Source organism: Engystomops pustulosus, chromosome 2 (genome assembly GCF_040894005.1).
Source record: "Engystomops pustulosus chromosome 2, aEngPut4.maternal, whole genome shotgun sequence".
NCBI classification, from domain to species: Eukaryota; Metazoa; Chordata; class Amphibia; order Anura; family Leptodactylidae; genus Engystomops; species Engystomops pustulosus.
This window is the reverse complement of record NC_092412.1, coordinates 164,820,545-164,840,120: the sequence shown is the minus strand read 5'-3', so window position 1 is coordinate 164,840,120 and position 19,576 is coordinate 164,820,545. Positions and strand designations below refer to the sequence as shown.

The 19,576-nt window shown below is 42.7% G+C and overlaps 1 long non-coding RNA gene across 1 annotated transcript in view; it reads left to right on the top strand.

Moving 5' to 3' along the window:
• The first annotated feature begins 283 nt into the window (after window positions 1-283).
• Window positions 284-19,576, top strand: part of LOC140118846 (uncharacterized) — a 32,770-nt gene continuing 13,477 nt past the window's right edge. The window contains exon 1 of the long non-coding RNA XR_011853268.1: window positions 284-432. This is a non-coding gene — a long non-coding RNA (uncharacterized lncRNA). The remainder of the gene's footprint in view (window positions 433-19,576) is intronic.

Here is a 19,576-nt window from a genome sequence, read left to right as displayed (position 1 = left end):
CACCATCCTGCTCCCTGGGTGGGCCCCCACCAAATGGCAATTGAACTGATGTAAAAATAATGGGCTGCGGATTTGCTCGGGGACACTGAGCTGTGTCTCTCTCTGGAACTGGGAGCGATGCGCTGCTGCTGTGCTCTCAGCCATGCAGGGAGACACTACAGCTATTTGCAGAGCGGTGCGCTTCCTCCCCCATCTGGATGCTCTGGTAGGAGACGATAAGCAACAATGCAGCACATCGCTCCCAGCTACAGACGTTCAGCTCCCTTCTTCAGTGTTGTTTCAGCGTCACAGAGTCACGTGTATTTCATTGTCATGTGACCTGCTGTGAGCCCAGGAAATGCCGGCTTCTGTATACTGCCGGCTTATCTACTGTGAGAGGAGGCTTCCCTGCCTGTCATGGCTCAGCGCTTCCCTTCACAACTCAGCTTAAAGGTATTTTTTGAGAGAAGCTATGTCCTGGGCTGGAGGGAAGGGGGGGGGGTTCTCTGCCTGTGAAAGAAAAGGGGGGGGGTCATCTGTCCTGGGCTGGGGGTCTCTAGCTCTGGGGGGGAAGGGGGCATGTGTATGTATTGCTGGAGGAGAGGAGATTGTATATAGATGTATTGCTGGTGGGTGAGGCGACTGTATATAGATGTATTACTGGGGGGTGAGGTGACTGTATATAGATGTATTGCTGGGGGGTCAGGCGACTGTACGTAGCTGTATTGCTGGGGGGGGCGGTGACTGTACGTAGCTGTATTGCTGGGGGGAGGTCAGGTGACTGTACGTAGCTGTATTGCTGGGCGGTCAGGCGACTGTACGTAGCTGTATTGCTGGGGGGTCAGGCGACTGTATGTAGCTGTATTGCTGGGGGGTCAGGCGACTGTACGTAGCTGTATTGCTGGGCGGGGGTCAGGTGACTGTACGTAGCTGTATTGCTGGGCGGTCAGGCGACTGTACGTAGCTGTATTGCTGGGGGGTCAGGCGACTGTACATGGATGTATTGCTGGGGGGTCAGGCTACTGTACGTAGCTGTATTGCTGGGGGGTCAGGCGACTGTACATGGATGTATTGCTAGGAGGTCAGGCGACTGTACGTAGCTGTATTGCTGGGGGGGTCAGGCGACTGTACATGGATGTATTGCTGGGGGGTCAGGCGACTGTACGTAGCTGTGTTACTGGGGCTTAAGGCGCCCAGGCGCCCCCACCAACCTTAATCCGGCCCTGACTGGGGGATGTATATAGTGAATATTGGGAGCTATATAAAGTTATTGTTAGGGTGCTCTATATATCTATTGTTGGATGGTTGTATTACTGGGGGTTATATATAGTAATTTCTGGGGTCTTTATAAAGTGATTACTGGCAGAATATACTTATTGCTGGGTATACAGTGATTTTTCCAGACAGAGACAGTGCCCCCTCGTCTTTTGATTTGATTGAATCTAAAACAACTTACCACCACATTTTTGTATGGACCATTCATATATTTATATAAATTAATTATGTACCCTCATAGTCGTCTCATTTATGAACTGGTGCCCAGAACTGGACAGCATATTCCAGGTGGGGCCAAACCATTGCCTTATCCCGAGAGTCCATAGCACTTTTGATACATGAAAAGATCTTGCTGGCTTTAGAGGCAGATGATTGATATAACATGCTGTTATTCAGTTTATGATCTACCAGTACCCACTGGTCCTTCTCAACAAGAGACTGTCCCAGATTTACTCCCCCAAGGACATATGTTGCCTTTGGATTATTAGCTCCCAGGTGCATAACCTTACATTGATTACTGGGGGCTGTATATAGTTAATGCTGGGGGAGACTGTATATAGTTAATGCTGGTGGGTCTATTTATAGTGAAGGCTGGAGGGGCCGTATATAGTTATGGCAGGGAACTGTGTATATATTTAATGTGGGGGCCTGTATATTTTTATTGTTGGGGGGCTGTTTACTGGGAGCTACGTATTTTTATTGTTAGGGAGCTCTATATAATGATTACTGGGGGCTGTATATTTTTATTGCTGGGGGGCTCTATATATTTATAACTGGGCCTTGTATATAGTTGCTGGGGGGTTGTATATAGTGAATGCTGGAGGGACTGTATACAGTAATTATAGGGGGCTGTATATAGTTACGACTGGGGGCCTCTATATAGGGAATACTAGAGGTTGTATATTGTGAATACTGTGGGATGTATATTGTAAATATTGGGAGCTACAAATAGTTATGATTAGGGAGCTGTAAATAGTTATTGCTACTGGGTTGTATAAAATGATTACTGGGGATGTATATAGTTATTGTTGGGGGGCTGTATAAAATGATTACTGTGGGCTGTATAAAGTTATTGCTTGGGGCTGTATATAATTATTGCTAGGGGGCTGTATACAGTGATTACTGGGGGCTGTATGTAGTTATTGCTGGGGGCTGTATATAGTTATTGCTGGGGGCTGTATATAGTTATTGCTGGGAGCACTGTATATAGTTAATTCTGGAAGAGACTGTATATAGTTAATGCTGGGGGCTGTATATAGTTATTGCTGTGGTGCTATATATAGTTATTGTTCAAGGGCTGTATATAGTTAATGCTGGGATTCTGTAACTGTATGGATGATGCAGAGCTGTGTCTGTGACTGTATGGATGATGCAGAGCTGTGTGTGTATCTGTATGAATGATGCAGAGTTGTGTCTGTGACTGTATGGATGATGCAGAGCTGTGTCTGTATTTGTATGGATGATGCAGAGTTGTGTGTGTGTGTATGTGTATCTGTATGGATGATTCTGAGTTGTGTGTGTATCTGTATGAATGATGCAGAGCTGTGTGTGTAACTGTATGGATGATGCAGAGCTATGTGTGTATCTGTATGAATGATTCAGAGTTGTGTGTGTATCTGTATGACTGATGCAGAGCTGTGTGTGTATCTATGGATGATGCAGAGCTGTGTGTGTAACTGTATGGATGATGTAGAGCTGTGTGTGTAACTGTATGGTTGATGCAGGCTGTGTGTGTAACTGTATGGATGATACAGAGCTGTGTGTGCTTTTTGGAAGCCTAATTCTGGGGAGCGTCCCAAAGTAAGAAGTGCCTTATTGTTATGGAGCTGTATATAGTTATTGTTAGGAGGCTCTATACAATGATAGCTCTGCCCTGTATAAAGATGTTGCTGGGCGGCTTTATATAGTGAATACTGAGGGGCTGTATACAGTGATTATTGGAGGGCTGTATTTAAACCAAACAAAAAGGGCCATATAGTAATAAATGAATAAGTACAGTGACAGTATTGTGTACCAGAAAAGCCAAAAAGAAAACCTTTTGAAAATCAACAGAGACTACCAAAAAGAGAAAAACGGGGAAATGAAAACTAAGGCTTCAATAAAGATACAAGAAGTACTAATCTTTATTATTTACAATAATCAGGATCATAGGGGGGGCTCACGGGGCAAGAGCCCCGAGGCCCCCACCACTTTGCCGTTTAAGGGGACCCCACCAAATTGGGGCGATCCATGTAATCACATAATCACGCCAATGTGTCTGCCTTAAATCTATGGCAGAGCGAGGGAACAATAAGTTCCCTGCTCTGCCATAGACGATCGAAGTAAATAAAGATTGCGGCGCCCTGCCGCTCGGTGACGACGCAGAGTGTGACATCACAGCGTGTGACGTCACCGCGCCGCGACTCATGGCGCGTCTGTAGCAGGGCGCCGCCATCTTTGTTTACATCCATCCGACACCGCGAAGGAGGATGAGGACTGCGCGCATCATGGGAACGATGGAGGGTGAAGTACAATTTTAGTATTTTATGTAGGACTGTATATATTTATTAAGGGGGGGATGCAATAATAGGAATGTGTATATAGTTATTATGGGGGGGTGTATATAGCAATAATAGGAACATGTATATAGTTATTATATGGGTCTGTATGTAGTGATTGCTGGGGGAGCTGTATATGTAGTGATTGCTGGGGGAGCTGTATATAGCGATTTCTGTTCCCTGTCTGGACTACGTTCAATGGGGGCCTCCACCATATTTTGCGTCCAGGGGCCCCCACCAACCTTAATCCGGCCCTGACAATAATAAAATAGGAATAAAAACGAATGCATCTCAGGAAGGGATGCATAAAGCACGCCAGGTAATAGGTCCAAACAAAGCAAAGTATATAGAAAAATAATACAAAATAGTGAAGGCACATAAAGATATAATGTGACCAAACACTGTAATAATAAAACCACAGTGTAAAAGAAGAAAATGTCAGAGTAAGATTTGTAAGTGGTTTACACAAAAACCATAATGAGATCCAGTGTCACAAAATGCAAAAACACAACCAGTGATGAAACTATAAACACCGGTAAGGCGAACATATGGCTAATGTGACATGAAAGAGCACAGTCTATTACCTGGTGTGCACCCCAACACGCGCCTCAACCGCAGCAGGTCTTTGTCAAGGGATGACGCCAGGTAATAAAAGCAGGTATATATGCAAAAGGAGAGCCAATCGCATGTGGGAACAATAGTGGGGAGAAGACACCCACCTGTGTGTATGGCACATGTGCTGAGACAAGCAGACAGAGCAAGAGAGGTCCGTGATGGCCAAAGGAAGGCAGAATCGCCGTAGCCAATGGGACGTCAGGGCAACACACACAGACACGTCAGCAGGAGGAAAATGAAAACGAGAGGTAACAGTGTGTAAACCTAATGCTGCAAACCGCTGCGGGAAGCGGAAGGGCCCATGACATCACAGGGAGGAGGAGAAACCAAGCCCCCCATGATTTCAGGGGCGCAGCAGCAAAATGTCAGCAGGAATAGAAAGCAATGTAAAAAATACAATAAGAGCACACAAAAAGTGGGAGCAATAACAATAAATAAATATAACACCGTGAAAAATAATGAAAAAATAGGGGAGGCCTGAGATGCCAGGGAGGGAGAAGACACGCAGTATACGGCAGTAATATAGACAAAAAATGTGCATAAATGTGTTAAATAATGATAATATATATATACACTGTAAGAGATTTGGCCCAGTAGAGTCTGAGGTAGCGGGGTTTTGTGATGCAGTTCAAGACAGTGACACCAAGATTCAGTCCAAAACAGGTCTCGCCTGCATTTATTGCAGCAGCAGGAACAAAATAAAACATCCTTCACATTCAGGCATCAAAACAAACAATACCCTACCCGTCTGGGTACTAACTAAACAGAGTTTCTCTAACTCACCACTAAAACACAAAAGACGTCGCTGCTCCGGGCACAGGGGTCAGGGCTGTGTATGCTCTCCAGCCTCCTTTCAGAGAGACTACACTCTCAGCTCTGCTCAGCAGATTTATGCAGGCTGATTAGTCTGCTCCCACCACCTGTGTCCAAGGTGCTGGACAACACAACCTCAGCATTAGGGCCTTGCATAGTAGGAAAACCCAGGGGAAAAATACCGCTCATCCACAGTTAACCCCTTCAGTGTCTCACAACACATATATAGGGGTACGATGCAATATACAATGACAAGATAATAATAATGAAGAATAATACATACATAATGCAACAAAATACATGCATGCACGGACCACGGTGCAGATTAATAAAGTGTTTAAATGCTTTAAAACCGTTTAAGAACATACCAAAGATCCCCCTGAGCTGCTGCACGGCATTTGCTGCTTAGAAGCACCATCGGAAGTGATAGGTTTCATTTAATGTGTTCTCTAGCTCTAGTACGTAGTAGTCACGAGTAGTCATTCCAATATAAATTTTGGAACAAGGACAATGAGCATAGTAGACCACTGCCTTAGTATCACAAGAGATACTCCAAGTGATCTTAAATTCACGGCCACCTCTTAGATCTGAAAATGTTGACACTTGTTCAATATTGGGGCATGCAATACAATGGCCACAGGGTTTACTACCCCAGGCAGGTTTAGAAGCCCCAAAGAGCAATGGTTGCGAAAGAGTTGGCGTCAATTAACTCCTTACGAGCATATCACGCAAATTGGGAGCTCGTTTGGGGGCAGTCGCAGGGTACATGGTCAATATTTGTTTAAGAACGGGGTTGGAAAGCAAGATTTGCTCAGAATAGTTGTCATTCCATTGGTCCTGAAAAGGAGTGGTAAATCTAGGTGGCTGTGGAAGAGATGTTCTCACCTGTGGATGTAAAAGGGCTGAACGATTTGTAAATCAAGCTCTTCTGTAGGCTGTCTTTATTAATCGCCCACTGTATCCACAATCAAAACACGTTGTCGAAGATCATAGGCTCTTTCTTCAAACTGATCATTGGTGGAACTGTCATGTCCCAGGACTTGTTTCTATTCATTGACATGTATATGTGTTATATTGCTTTACCTTTTGACCCTCCTGTCTTCCTGTCCTCTAGCTGCAGTATTGTAACTCCTCCCTCTGCCGCATGTTAGCAGCCATCTTTGTCAGGAAAAGCATATATCTGAATGTCCCTGCTACTCGGGCAAATTAATAATAAAGAACCGATTAAATTTTATAGCTGTTTGTGTTCAATTGTACGAAATATTCTGCCTGAAACAGTGCTGGCATGACACCAACAAGTGCAGAGAAACTATAATATGTACTTGTTTCTGAATCCTATAGATCAATTCTTAAGCCTCTGATGACACACTACCTATGAAAGGGGTGTAGAAACGCGTCAGGCGGAGGATATACATAGGATATGTGCTAGTGTGTATACCAATGTGTACAGCACCTGTTTCACTAGTGGTGATACGTGACACTGTGCAGTGACTCGAAACTGTGTGAATTGGCTGCATGGATGCCACTCACACAAATCTGTCAGTAGTGTGCAGATATCTAAATACATCAAAGGTAAATATTTGAACAGTATATCTTTATTTCTATTTGTGCTCAAAACTGGCAATCAACAATCAATATTAAAAACATCCCATAAAAACAAAGAGTGGTGGTGGTCAATACAATGATCGATATTAGGCCATATTAGGCATACAAGTAGAACAGGGAGAAATATCACGGTATAACCAGAATTCAGAGCCTTAACCAGGCATTCCACACTATCTATTCATACCACAGTAGAGAGACTCCCCGACCACCACCACAGCACCCCGACGCACGTTTCGCCGTCGCTTCCTCAAGGGGGTGTGCACACCCCCTTGAGGAAGCGACGGCGAAACGTGCGTCGGGGTGCTGTGGTGGTGGTCGGGGAGTCTCTCTACTGTGGTATGAATAGATAGTGTGGAATGCCTGGTTAAGGCTCTGAATTCTGGTTATACCGTGATATTTCTCCCTGTTCTACTTGTATGCCTAATATGGCCTAATATCGATCATTGTATTGACCACCACCACTCTTTGTTTTTATGGGATGTTTTTAATATTGATTGTTGATTGCCAGTTTTGAGCACAAATAGAAATAAAGATATACTGTTCAAATATTTACCTTTGATGTATTTAGAATTTTATTGTGGTTCTGTATACTTGAATTTGGTACTGATGCTTTGGTTAGTATAGGGACCTTATGTGAATATGTTGTAAGCGTTATCCCGATTGGTAATAGTAGTGTGCAGATAGTTAATGCACGATCGGAAATATCTAAGTGAGGGAATTCCGACCCCTGCACTTACTGAATGCCTGTTTGATGTAAAATAATGTTTTTGGCTGAAGAGTGGCCTCAATTTTAAAAAGTATTTAATAAATATTAGGTTTTAAGTGTTCTTTTTTCAGGCAGAATACTCTGGCAAATTATATCCCTTCCATACTGTTGTAAACTTCATTTCTTCAAGATTTCAGCACCAAATAAATCTAGAATCTTCCTACATGCCTCTACAATGGAGTTGACACTATCTGACAATAAGTGACTTGGTGTACTGGTACTGGTTAAAGCAAAGATATAAGACTATCTATAAACACCTGCTTACAGCCAGGTTATTGAGTCAGAATAGTGAAAAGGATCATAGACCCAGCCGTTGGAACAGAGACTGGCGTCAAGCTACAGATACAGTCATAGCAGCCATCCCTCCTCAATGTAATCCATCCTGTTTGTCATAGCTCCCAACCGTCCTGATTTTGCCGGGAAAGTCCCGTTATTCTTACCTCTACCCCGCGTCACGGGCAGCTGTCAGATTGTCACGGATTTTCCCTCCAGGTCCCGCATGTCCTGCATAGTAAATACTTTTAAAGCCTGAACTAATAGTACAGAATGGCTTCTACAGACATTGGGCAGGGAATCCTTTTGAGAGAAGTGTCGGGTTAGCGGAGAGCAGGCACCTCGTCATCAGGTTTAGATCTCTATCCATATATGGTCACTACATCTACTAGGGTTCCCCAGAGCAGATATCGGGCAGGGAATCCTTTTTAGAAGTGTCAGGTTACCGAACAGAAGGGACCACGGCATCAGGTTCAGATCAGCATCTGTCCATATATGGTCTCCTAGGGCTTCCCCAGACACAAGCTCTTTATTTAATTAAATTAAATACATTTTTGCCCAGTCTGAAATCCCAACTTGAGACCGGAACCTTTACAAACTGAGCTATAAGCTCAGTGATACATATTTAAGGATTTTTGGTAACTAAGAAATGTTATTTGACAATGTTACACTGTGACACAGACTTAATGACCTGATATATAGAGAGGTATCTTCTCAGAGGTTATTATTGTAATTATTGAGACTATTATTAATCTTATAAATGTTATTATTTTTATTATTATGGAGACTATTATTAACCTCTTAACGCTCAGCGTCCGATATATCGGACGCTGAGCTCAGTGACTTAGCGCTCAGCGTCCGATATATCGGACGCTGAGCCGATGCCGGTTCAGCTCAAGATTTGAGCCGAACCGGCATCGGGAAACACGGGGTGCCGGCTGTGACTGATAGCCGGCACCCCAGTGTAACACCCGCGATCGGAGTTGTCTCTGATCGCGGGTGGCTTCCCCAGACACAAGCTCTTTATTTAATTAAATTAAATAAATTTTTGCCCAGTCTGAAATCCCAACTTGAGACCGGAACCTTTACAAACTGAGCTATAAGCTCAGTGATACATATTTAAGGATTTTTGGTAACTAAGAAATGTTATCTGACAATGTTACACTGTGACACAGACTTAATGACCTGATATATAGAGAGGTATCTTCTCAGAGGTTATTATTGTAATTATTGAGACTATTATTATTATTATAAATGTTATTATTTTTATTATTATGGAGACTATTATTAACCTCTTAAAGCTCAGCGTCCGATATATCGGACACTGAGCTCAGTGACTTAGCGCTCAGCGTCCGATATATCGGACGCTGAGCCGATGCCGGTTCAGCTCAAGATTTGAGCCGAACCGGCATCGGGAAACACGGGGTGCCGGCTGTGACTGATAGCCGGCACCCCAGTGTAACACCCGCGATCGGAGTTGTCTCTGATCGCGGGTGATTAACCCGTTAAATGCCGCGGTCATCACGACCGCGGCATCTAACATGCATCTGGGGTGTCTTTCCCCCACGATCGACCCCCCCGAATAATTTTCGGGGGGGCACCGATCATTGCTACGGTATCACTGGGGTCCGATCTGGACCCCAGTGTTACCTGCAGGAACTGCCGGTAAGATGGCGTCTGTGACGTCATCTTACTGGCAGAGTGCCACCCTATGCAAGTGCATAGGTTGACACTGATAATGCCCTGCAATACATAAGTATTGCAGGGTATTATTATGAACAAGCAATCAGATGATTGCTTGTTCATTTCCCATGGTGGAAAAAGTGAAAAAGTAAAAAAAAAAATTATTCAATAAAAAAATAAAGTAATAAATCACCAAAAATGCCCAAAAGCCCCAAAACATATAAAGAGCCATATAACTAAAAAAAAAGTCTAAATCATAACACAAACCCCACATATATAGTATCACTGCGTCCGTAACAACCCGTAGAATAAAAATAAATAATTATTGAACCCGCACGATGAACGCCGTAAAAGAAAACTGTTATAAACCCTCCAAAAATTATGATTTTTACCTATTTAATCCCACAAAAAATGCTATAAAAAGTGATCAAAAAAACATACGTACTCCAGAATGATACTGGTGCAAAGTACAACGTGTCCCGCAAAAAATAAGCCATCAACCAGCTCCGTAGCCAAAAACGTAACAAAGTTATGCCACTTGGAAGATGGCAATACAAAACTGATAGATTTTTCCCCACAATAGGGTTTTATTTTACAAATTTAGTAAAACGCAAGAAAATATATTCGTGTCTGGTATCCCCGTTATCGTATCGACCCATAGAATGAAGATAATATGATTATTAGTCTATACGGTGAACACCACAAAAAAAAAAGTAAAAAAACCAGTAGAGAATTGATGCTTTTCTACTCCTGCTCTCAAAAAGAAGTTCCTCAATTTTCAACAATAGGTGATACCAACCCCAAAATGGTAACATTTGAAAAAGCATCTCGTCCCGCAAAAAAAATGCTGTCACATGGCCCTAATAGCGCAAAAACGAAAATTTTATAGCCTTCAAAAGAGGCCAATGAGGAAAGTAAAATCCTGGCAGCTGCAGGGTGCTCCTTCCCTTCTGCGCCTCACTGTGTGCCCATAAAACAAGTCACGGCCACATGTGGGGGGTCTCTGTACTCGAGAGAAATTGTAGAACAAATTGTATGGTCGGTTTTGTATTTTTATCTTTTGGAAATGTGTAAATTTTAGGGCTAAATGAACGTATAACCGGCACAATTTGACTAATTTTCACCTCCATTTTGATGTAATTACTATGAAGATCTCAAGGGGTTAAAAATCTTCGTAAAATCTGTTTCTGATAGCTTGAGGGGTGCAGATTTGAAATTGGGTTGGTTATATGGGGGGTTTTGATGCTAAATATGTAAATTTTCATTCAAAACTGTATTTATCCCCAAAATAGTCAATTCTGAAAATCCGGAAAAGCGCTATTTGATTTGTAAGCCGCGTGACATCAAAATAAATTATCCAGACATTTCAAAAATGGTGAAAATGTAAAGTAGACAAATGGGAAATGTTATTCAGCAATTTATTTAGGTGGTACATCTATCTGCCTGAAAACGCAATGATTTCAAATTTCAAAAATGGCAAATTTTTCAGAAAATTCATCATATTTTCTTTTTTTTTGTAAATAAACGCAAAACTTATCAGCCAAAATTTACCACTAAAATGAAGTACAACATGTGGGTAAAAAACAATCTCAGAATCGTTTTGATAAGTAACAGTGTTCAAAAATTATAACCATATAAAGCGACGCATGTCAGAATCCAAAAAATGGGACTGAGCCTTAAGCTACAAAATGGCTGCGTCCTTAAGGGGTTAATAATAGTAAAAATAATAATAATCATCTCCATAATAATAATAATAGTCTCAATAATTACAATAATCTCTGAGAAGATCCCTCTTTATATACCAAGGCATTAAATCTGTGTCACAGTGTTTTTAGTTACCAAAATTCTTGAACTAGATGTGGCTTAGGGGGACCGCCGCGGCACGCTATGCGCTATGTCCCTCTTTCCGTTTCACAAATGTTGGGAGGTATGCTGTTTGTATTGCATCATCATGGCTGAGGGACACTCAGTGCAGGGATGCATGGATCCCAGTCTGCAGTCCAGTGATAAGGACAAATGCTCTGTTAAACCTACATAGAAGGTATGAGAGAACCTTGAAAGCCTGCAGCAGACATTATGAATCTGTGATAAAAATTTACAAGCACATGTCTTCACCATTTCCTTGCCTGAACATAATATATTGCCTCTAGAGGGAGCCCTAGAGAAACTGTCCACTATGCATGAGAATTGCACACTGAAGTGTCAAGAATATGGAAGCATTCTGAAAAGAATCAATACACAAGATAGTCTAGAAGAATTGCAAAACTTCCAGCATCTTAATGCTGAACGAGATGGCTTAATATATGAAACTTTGTCAAAAACAAGGGCAAGAATTGTGCAACTTCAAGAAACAACATCTTTTACTTCTGAGTCCACAAGACGTTCTAAACCAGTAACAGGCAACCTATGACACGCGTGTCAGTGCTGACACACGTGGCCATTTTCAGTGACACGCGGCCGCCCAAGAGTTTCATCCTCGGCTCCTACAGGGTAAGGTGCAGTAGCCGGGAGGCTGAGAGATTGTCAGGCACTGAGCTCCCAGCACTCCCCCCTCCTCCTCATCCTCCCCCCCTGGCCGGCCCCTCCCCCGTGTGAGCTGTGGCTGGTGTCTCCGGTCAGTCCAGGTATGCCACTGACCAGATGCCACTGACCATCTCCACAGCAGGGATGAGGAAGGACAACCACTCCCATCATACAGTGAGTAATGTCAGTGTACCTCTGCCACCTCTACACTGACCATCTCCACAGCAGGTATGAGGGAGGAAAACAACTCTCATCATACAGTGAGCAAGGTCAGTGTACAGTATGATAGAAGACAGTCATCAGGGCTCGTGTGTCAGTTTTGTTTTTTTTTTAAATCAGAACTTTTTTATTAAGGCAGAGAAAAAACAAAGCCTTACATTTTTTAACATTTTGAGTTAAAAGAAAATAATAAAGAGAAAAAAACGCAGCTGGAGTATGTCATGTAACATCAATTTCCCGGATGCTTGTGTGTCAGTTTTGTGACGTACAAGCCCTGAAATAATCGCAACGCCTTGCAAATAGCCAGACATTGCAATTATTTTGCTCCTCATGAAGGAGATGCAGACAGCGGCGCCTGCGACTCACTATAACTTGTGAACTGTCATGGCTGAAAGTTTGCAGGTTACTAAGCATTTCCACACCTGTCTGATTGTAACCGATCTATTATAATGTGTGATTTGTATATTGTAATAAACAGATGATGTGGAAAATCCCCATATGCTGCCATACTGTTGTATGGCAGTGCATGGTAGGATCAATCAGACAACCTAGGGTTAAAGTACCCTAGAAGTTAAATAATTATGCATATTTGTTATTTAAACTATAAATATCACAAAATTATGTTTTTTTGTCAATGTGACACACCACCCGAGTTATGCTGGTTTTTTTGGCGAATTTTGACACACCAAGCTCAAAAGGTTGCCCATCACTGTTCTAAACGGACGTCTAGGTCGCGATGTTTGAAATATTCCACACTCAGTGAGCAGGTTCAGGTTCAGGCCACCTTTGCGCAAAAGAAAGCTGAAATGGAAGCAGAGGCAGCGCAGAAGAAAGCTGAAATGGAGGCAAATGCAGCAAAAAGAAAGGCAGAAATAGAAGCTCTTGAGAAACAATATGAGCATGTTACAGCCATGGCAAGGGTGAAGTTTCTGGAAGAAGTAGCCAGTGGGAGGGAAAGAGACAGTGTTGCCTTGAGCGGAATGGATGCAGAGGATCCTCTCAAATGTACTAGAGACTATGGGGAAGATTTACTTACCCGGTCCATTCGCGATCCAGCGGCGCGTTCTGTGCGGTGGATTCGGGTCTTCCGGCGATTCACTAAGGCAGTTCCTCCGACGTCCATCAGATGTAGTTCCCCTAGGTCCGCCGGAGTGCACCATCCAATACTTGGTGAAGGTAAGCGTTTTTTTTAAAAATGCGGCGGTTTCTCCGAATCCGTCCGGTTATCGTTCGGCCACGCCCCTCCGATTTCCGTCGCTTGCATGCCGGCGCCAATGCACCACAATCCGATCACGTGCGCCAAAAACCCGGGGCAATACGGGGAAAATCGGCGCAAATCGGGCCCTTAGTTAATGACCCCCTATTTGTTAAGCCAATTCAATGAACCACAGATTGCTACTAATGTTCCTGACAGAGGAGATATGTCTTCATAGCGACAACACAGAATCCTTCTGTGCCCATCACCATCCAAGGCAAGATATTGCTAAGACAGCTTACCACTGAAAATACGGACTGGGACTCTCCACTACCTATTGAGAAACAACAAAGGTGGGAAAAATGGAAGAGGTCTCTGGAAGTGTTAGAGAAACTCCAAGTTCCACGTTCCCTTTCAACAGCCATCAGAAGGGAAGTCCATATTTTCTCTGATGCGTCAGTGGAAGCCATAGCTGTAATAGCCTATCTGAAGACCACAGGAGCCAGGAATGAGACACTTTGCGGATTTGTCGTGCTAGCAGTTGAAATTGCTGAAGTAATACGAGATGAAATAGACATTGCAATTGATTCGTTTACATTTTACACCGATAGCAAAGTCGTGCTCGGTTATATACATAACCAGACTAAACAGTTTTACATGTATGTCAGCAACCGAGTAGAACGCATCAGAAGTTTTTCTACGCCTCAATAGTGGCAGTATATCTCCACAGAAATTAACCCTGCTGATGGAGGAACAAGACCTGCACCAATTGCACACCCCTTAGATCACATGTGGTTATCTCCTCCAAGGTTTCTGTGTGAGGAACCGTGTCTGACTCCATCCAATGATGTCTTTGAGCTAATTGATCCTGAGTCTGATAAGGAAATAAGGCCCACAGCCTCCACGTTGTACACTTCTGTAACTTCAAAAGTCAATCTGAAGTCACATCGCTTCGAGCGTTTCTCAACTTGGTCATCCATTGTGCAAGCTATTTCCAGATTGGTTTACACCTCTCGCTGCTTTGCATAGGACACACCATCACAGTTTCATGGGTGGCATACGTGTAAGGAACACCCTACTACTTCAGACCTTGAACATGCTGAACAAGTCATCATCTGTTGTGTTCAACAAGAAGTGCATCGTCAGGAGATAAACTTTATCTAAAAAAACATTAGTTTGTCCAAGAGTAGTGCACTCTACAAACTCAAACCAATGCTTGATCACCACCAGTTACTGAGAGTGGGCGGCCGGATAGAGAGATCTGACCTGTGCAACAAGGAACAAATCCTATCATCATACCAGGTGGACATTACATTGCTACGTTGCTGATCAGACACTATCATGAGCTAATACAACACCAAGGCAGGCAGTTTACTGAAGGTGTCATCAGGTCAGCTGGTTTCTGGATTGTGGGCATGAAGAGATGTATTTCCTCTGTACTCCACAAATGTGTTAAGTGACAGAAGTTAAGAGGAAAACAGCAACAGCAGCAAATGGCAAACCTACCAGCAGACTGTCTAAGTACTGATCGACCTTTTACTTATGTTGGGGTCGATGTCTTTGGTCCATGGCCAGTACTTACTTGTAGAACCTGTGGTGGAGCTGCAAATAGCAAACAATGGGCAGTACTGTTTACTTGTCTCAGCATTCGAGCAGTACACATTGAAGTAATTGAATGCATGGATGCCTCTTGCTTCATCAATGCCCTTAGAAGATTCTTTTCCATTCGTGGTCCTGTCAAACAGTTGAGGTCCAGCTGAGGTTCCAACTTCGTGGGAGCTTGCAAGGAACTACAATTGGAAAGCTTCTTGACCAACAATAGATGTACTTGGGTGTACCCTCCACATTCATCCCATATGGGAGGATCCTGGGAACGCATGATTGGAATTGCACGCAGAATACTTGAACTAATGCTAATGGACAACAAGTCTTACTTGCTTACTCATGAGGCATTGGTCACTTTCCTTGCCAAAGTATCTTCCATAATCAATGCAAGGCATTTAGTTCCTGTTTCCTCAGACCCTGATTCTCCAATAATTCTTACTCCTGCAACACTTCTTACTCAGAAGATCGGAACTGCTGATATTCCTCCAGGCACCTTTGACCACAGTGATATCTACAGACGCCAGTGGAAACAGGTTCAACATCTGTCTAATGTGTTTTGGTATCGGTGGAAGAGAGAGTATCTCCACATGCTTCAAAGCTGTCACAAGTGGCAGACTTCAATACCTAACCTCCAGGAAGGCGATCTTGTTCTTTTAAAGGATAAAGAAGCCCATCGTAATGAATGGCCCATGGGTCTCATCACTAAAGTCATGCCTAGCGACGATGGAAAGACTCACAAAGTGGAAGTCAAGGTAACAAAGGGAGGTTCCGCAAAGGTTTTCTTCCGTCCAATCCATGAACTAGTGCTTCTTCTACCAAAAGAAGAAGCTACCTGAGTGATTGGATACCCACTCAGCTTATGGCGGGGAGCATACCGCTATAGACTATGGATGTGTCATCAGTGGATCATATCACTTGTGGATTACAGTGTGGGTTGGTAGAAGTTTTGCTGATTGCGTCGTCTCCAATCCAAAGATGGGTTTGCTTGAACTTCTTCATAGTTTTGCATTGGGATTAAAAATCTTCAACTACAGGATTGGACTTCTTGTTATTGTTTGCATGTTGTTTTTTTTTCTCTTGTTTACAGGTTTCAAGAACAACCTTTGAGCAATGTTGGTATATTATGAAATCTAAAGATTATGAAATCTAAAGATCAGACGGGGAGTGTCATGTCCCAGGACTTGTTTCTATTCATTGACATGTGTTATACTGCTTTGCCTTTTGACCCTCCTGTCTTCCTGTCCTCTAGCTGCAGTATTGTAACTCCTCCCCTCTCCCTCATGTTAGCAGCCATCTTTGTCAGAAAAAGCATATATCTGAATGTCCCAGCTACCCTGGCAAATTATATCCTTTTCACACCGTTGTAAACTGCATTTCTTCAAGATTTCTGCACCAAATAAAGCTAGAATCTTCCTACATGCCTCTACAATGGAGTTGACACTATTTGACAATAAGTGACTTGGTGTGAGTACTGGTTAAAGCAAATATATATGACTATCTATAAACACCTGCTTACAGGCAGGTTATTGAGTCAGAATAGGAACAGATTCCTTGAATTCTGAGAAACTGTCCAATAGGTATAGCATTTACAGTACGTCCAGGGTGCGCTGAAGAAAAATGAAGGTTAGAGTTGACGGAGGTTTCCTTCCTGTAGATAATGGTACAAAGACAGCCATTAGGATCACGTGTCACAGAAATATCCAAAAAATTTACTTTATGCACATCACACTCATATGTGAGCTTAATATTAAGGGTATTGGAGTTGAGCCCATCAATGAATGATCCGTAATCTCCCCGACTTCCACGCCAAATGAAAAAAATATCATCAATGTACCGGACCCAAATGGGGATCCGGCACAATTATGCATCATCAGAAAAGAAGAGCTCCCTCTCCCCCAGCCCCAGGAACAAATTGCCATATGAGGGTGTGCAAGCAGCCCCCATTGCCGTGCCCTGGAGCTGCAGGTAGAGGGAGCCATTAAAAGTAAATAAATTATGAGTGAGAACAAATTCAAGAATGGAGGAAATTAAATTTTGTTCATGGGTGGAGTGATTGGTCATATGTAAAAAATATTGGACAGCACGCAAACCATCAACATGCCTAATTGAGGTGTAAAGCGGTTCGACATTGTAAGTGACCAAAAGATCAGACTCCAAATGAATTCCATCCAATCTCCGTAGAAGATTGGTAGACTCTTGAAGATAGGTAGGCAAGCTTTGTACAATGTGCTGCAAAATGGTGTCAATGTATTTGCATACATTGTTAGTTAAGTTACCACTGCAAACAATGATCGGTCTTCCAGGAGGTTCATTCTCATGTTAATGGGTTTTAGTGAGCAAATATAATGTTGAAATAGTTGGATCCTTTTTGAGAGAGCGACAGCCAAAGGTTTGGAAATGACATTATCCTCAACCGCCTGCTGCAAAATGTTGGATAATTGTAAACTGAAAGAAGAAGAGGGTGTTAAACGTCAATTTTTTATAGCACTATGTGGCTACTAGCCTCTTTAATATACATAGAGCTAGGCCACAAAACAACATTACCCCCTTTATCAGCAGGCTTTATTTGAGTGTTATTAAAGGAAACCTATCATTTAGAATGGCAGGGGTAAGCTGTAAGTACCGAGCACTTTTTGTTAGTGTTATAAACCGCGGTATTGCGGTTTTAACACTTTTTAAACTTTAGAGCAGGAGAGGCTTCGGCGCTGCGCGCGCAACATCTCCGCTATTTCCTATGTAGGCGCGCGCACCTAAAGGTTTATAACACTAACGAAAGTAAGTACCGGCACCAGCTCACCCTGAGCTCACCCTGAGCTGGTGCTCGGTACTTACAGCTTACCCCTGCCATTCTAAATGGTAGGTTTCCTTTAAGTGATTTCAATTTCTTAAGACTGGCTCTCTCTTCCACAGATAGATTGTCATGCTGGATTGTCTTAGGTATGTTCATAAATTCCTGTGAGACACATTGACAAAAACTTCGATCACAGAACAACTAGATAATGCAGGAAATATAGTATTTAGATTAGATGGTTCCAAAAAAGTATTAGTAACAGGATCGGAACTGCTTTGAAAGGGGACGTCATATGTACCTTGTTCAAGCTGAAGTTCTTCCAATTTTTGCAAGACAACTGCATCCTGCATATCCGCAACACACATCTGTGTGAAATCAGTAGCTGGGCTGAGGGGCTGTATGTAGTTTATGCTGGAGGGGGCTGTAAATAGTAAATGCAGGGGTGTTGTCTATAGTTCATGCGGGGGACCTGTATATAATTAATGCAAGGGGAATTTATATAGTTAATGCAGGGGACTGTATATAGTTATTGCTGGGAGGACTGTATATAGTTAATGCTGGGGGACTGTAAACTATTATTGAAGGGGGATTGTATATAGTTAATGCTGGGGGGACTGTATACAGTTAATGCGAGCAACTGTATATAGTTATTTCTGGAGGGCTGTCTATGGGGAAAGCTGGGGGCTGTATAAAGTTAATGTGGGGGCTGTGTATAATTAATGTGAAGGGGCTGTATATAGTTAATGTTGGGGGGCTGTATATAGTTATTGTTGGGGGTCTGTATATAGTGTTTACTGGGAGATATATATAGTTATTGTTAGGGGGCTGTATATACTAATTACTGGGGGCTGTATATAGTTATTGCTGGGGGGCTCTATATAGTGATAACTAGGCCCTGTATATAGTTATTGCTGGGAGAGCTGTATATGGTGAATACTGTTGGCTATATACAGCAATTATTGGGGTCTTTATATAGTTATTGCGGGGGGGCCTGTATATAGTGAATCCTGGGGGATGTATATAGTAAATATTGGGAGCTATATATAGTTATTGTTAGGGGGCTGTATATAGTTATTGCTAGGTGTTTGTATATAGTTTATGCTGGGGGCTGTAGATAGTTATTGTGGGGGGACTGTATATAGTTACTGCTGGGGGGGCTATAAAAAGTTAATGCAGGGGAACTGTATATAGTTAATGCTGAGGGGTCTGTAGATAGTTAATGCTGAGGGGGCTCTATATAGTTATTGCTGGGTGCTGTATATAGTTATTTCTCAGGGGGAATGTATATTGTTAATGCAGGGGGGACTGTATATAGTTAATGCTGAAGACTTTATATAGTTAATGCTGGGGGACTGTATGTAGTTAATGCTGGAGGGGCTTTATATAGTTATTTCTGGGGGCTGTCTATAGTGAAAGCTGGGGGACTGTATATAGTTAAGGCTGGGGCTGTATATAGTTAATGTGGGGAGGGCCTGTATATAGTTAATGTGAGGGGGTGTATATAGTTGATGATGGAGGGGCTGTATATAGTTATTGTTTGGGGCTGTATATAGTGTTTAATGGGAGCTATATATAGTTATTGTTGGGGTGCTGCATATAGTGATTTCTGGGGGCTGTATATAGTTATTGCTATTACTGAGGATGTATATAGTGAATATGGGGGGATGTTTTTATTAAATATTGGGAGCTATGTACAG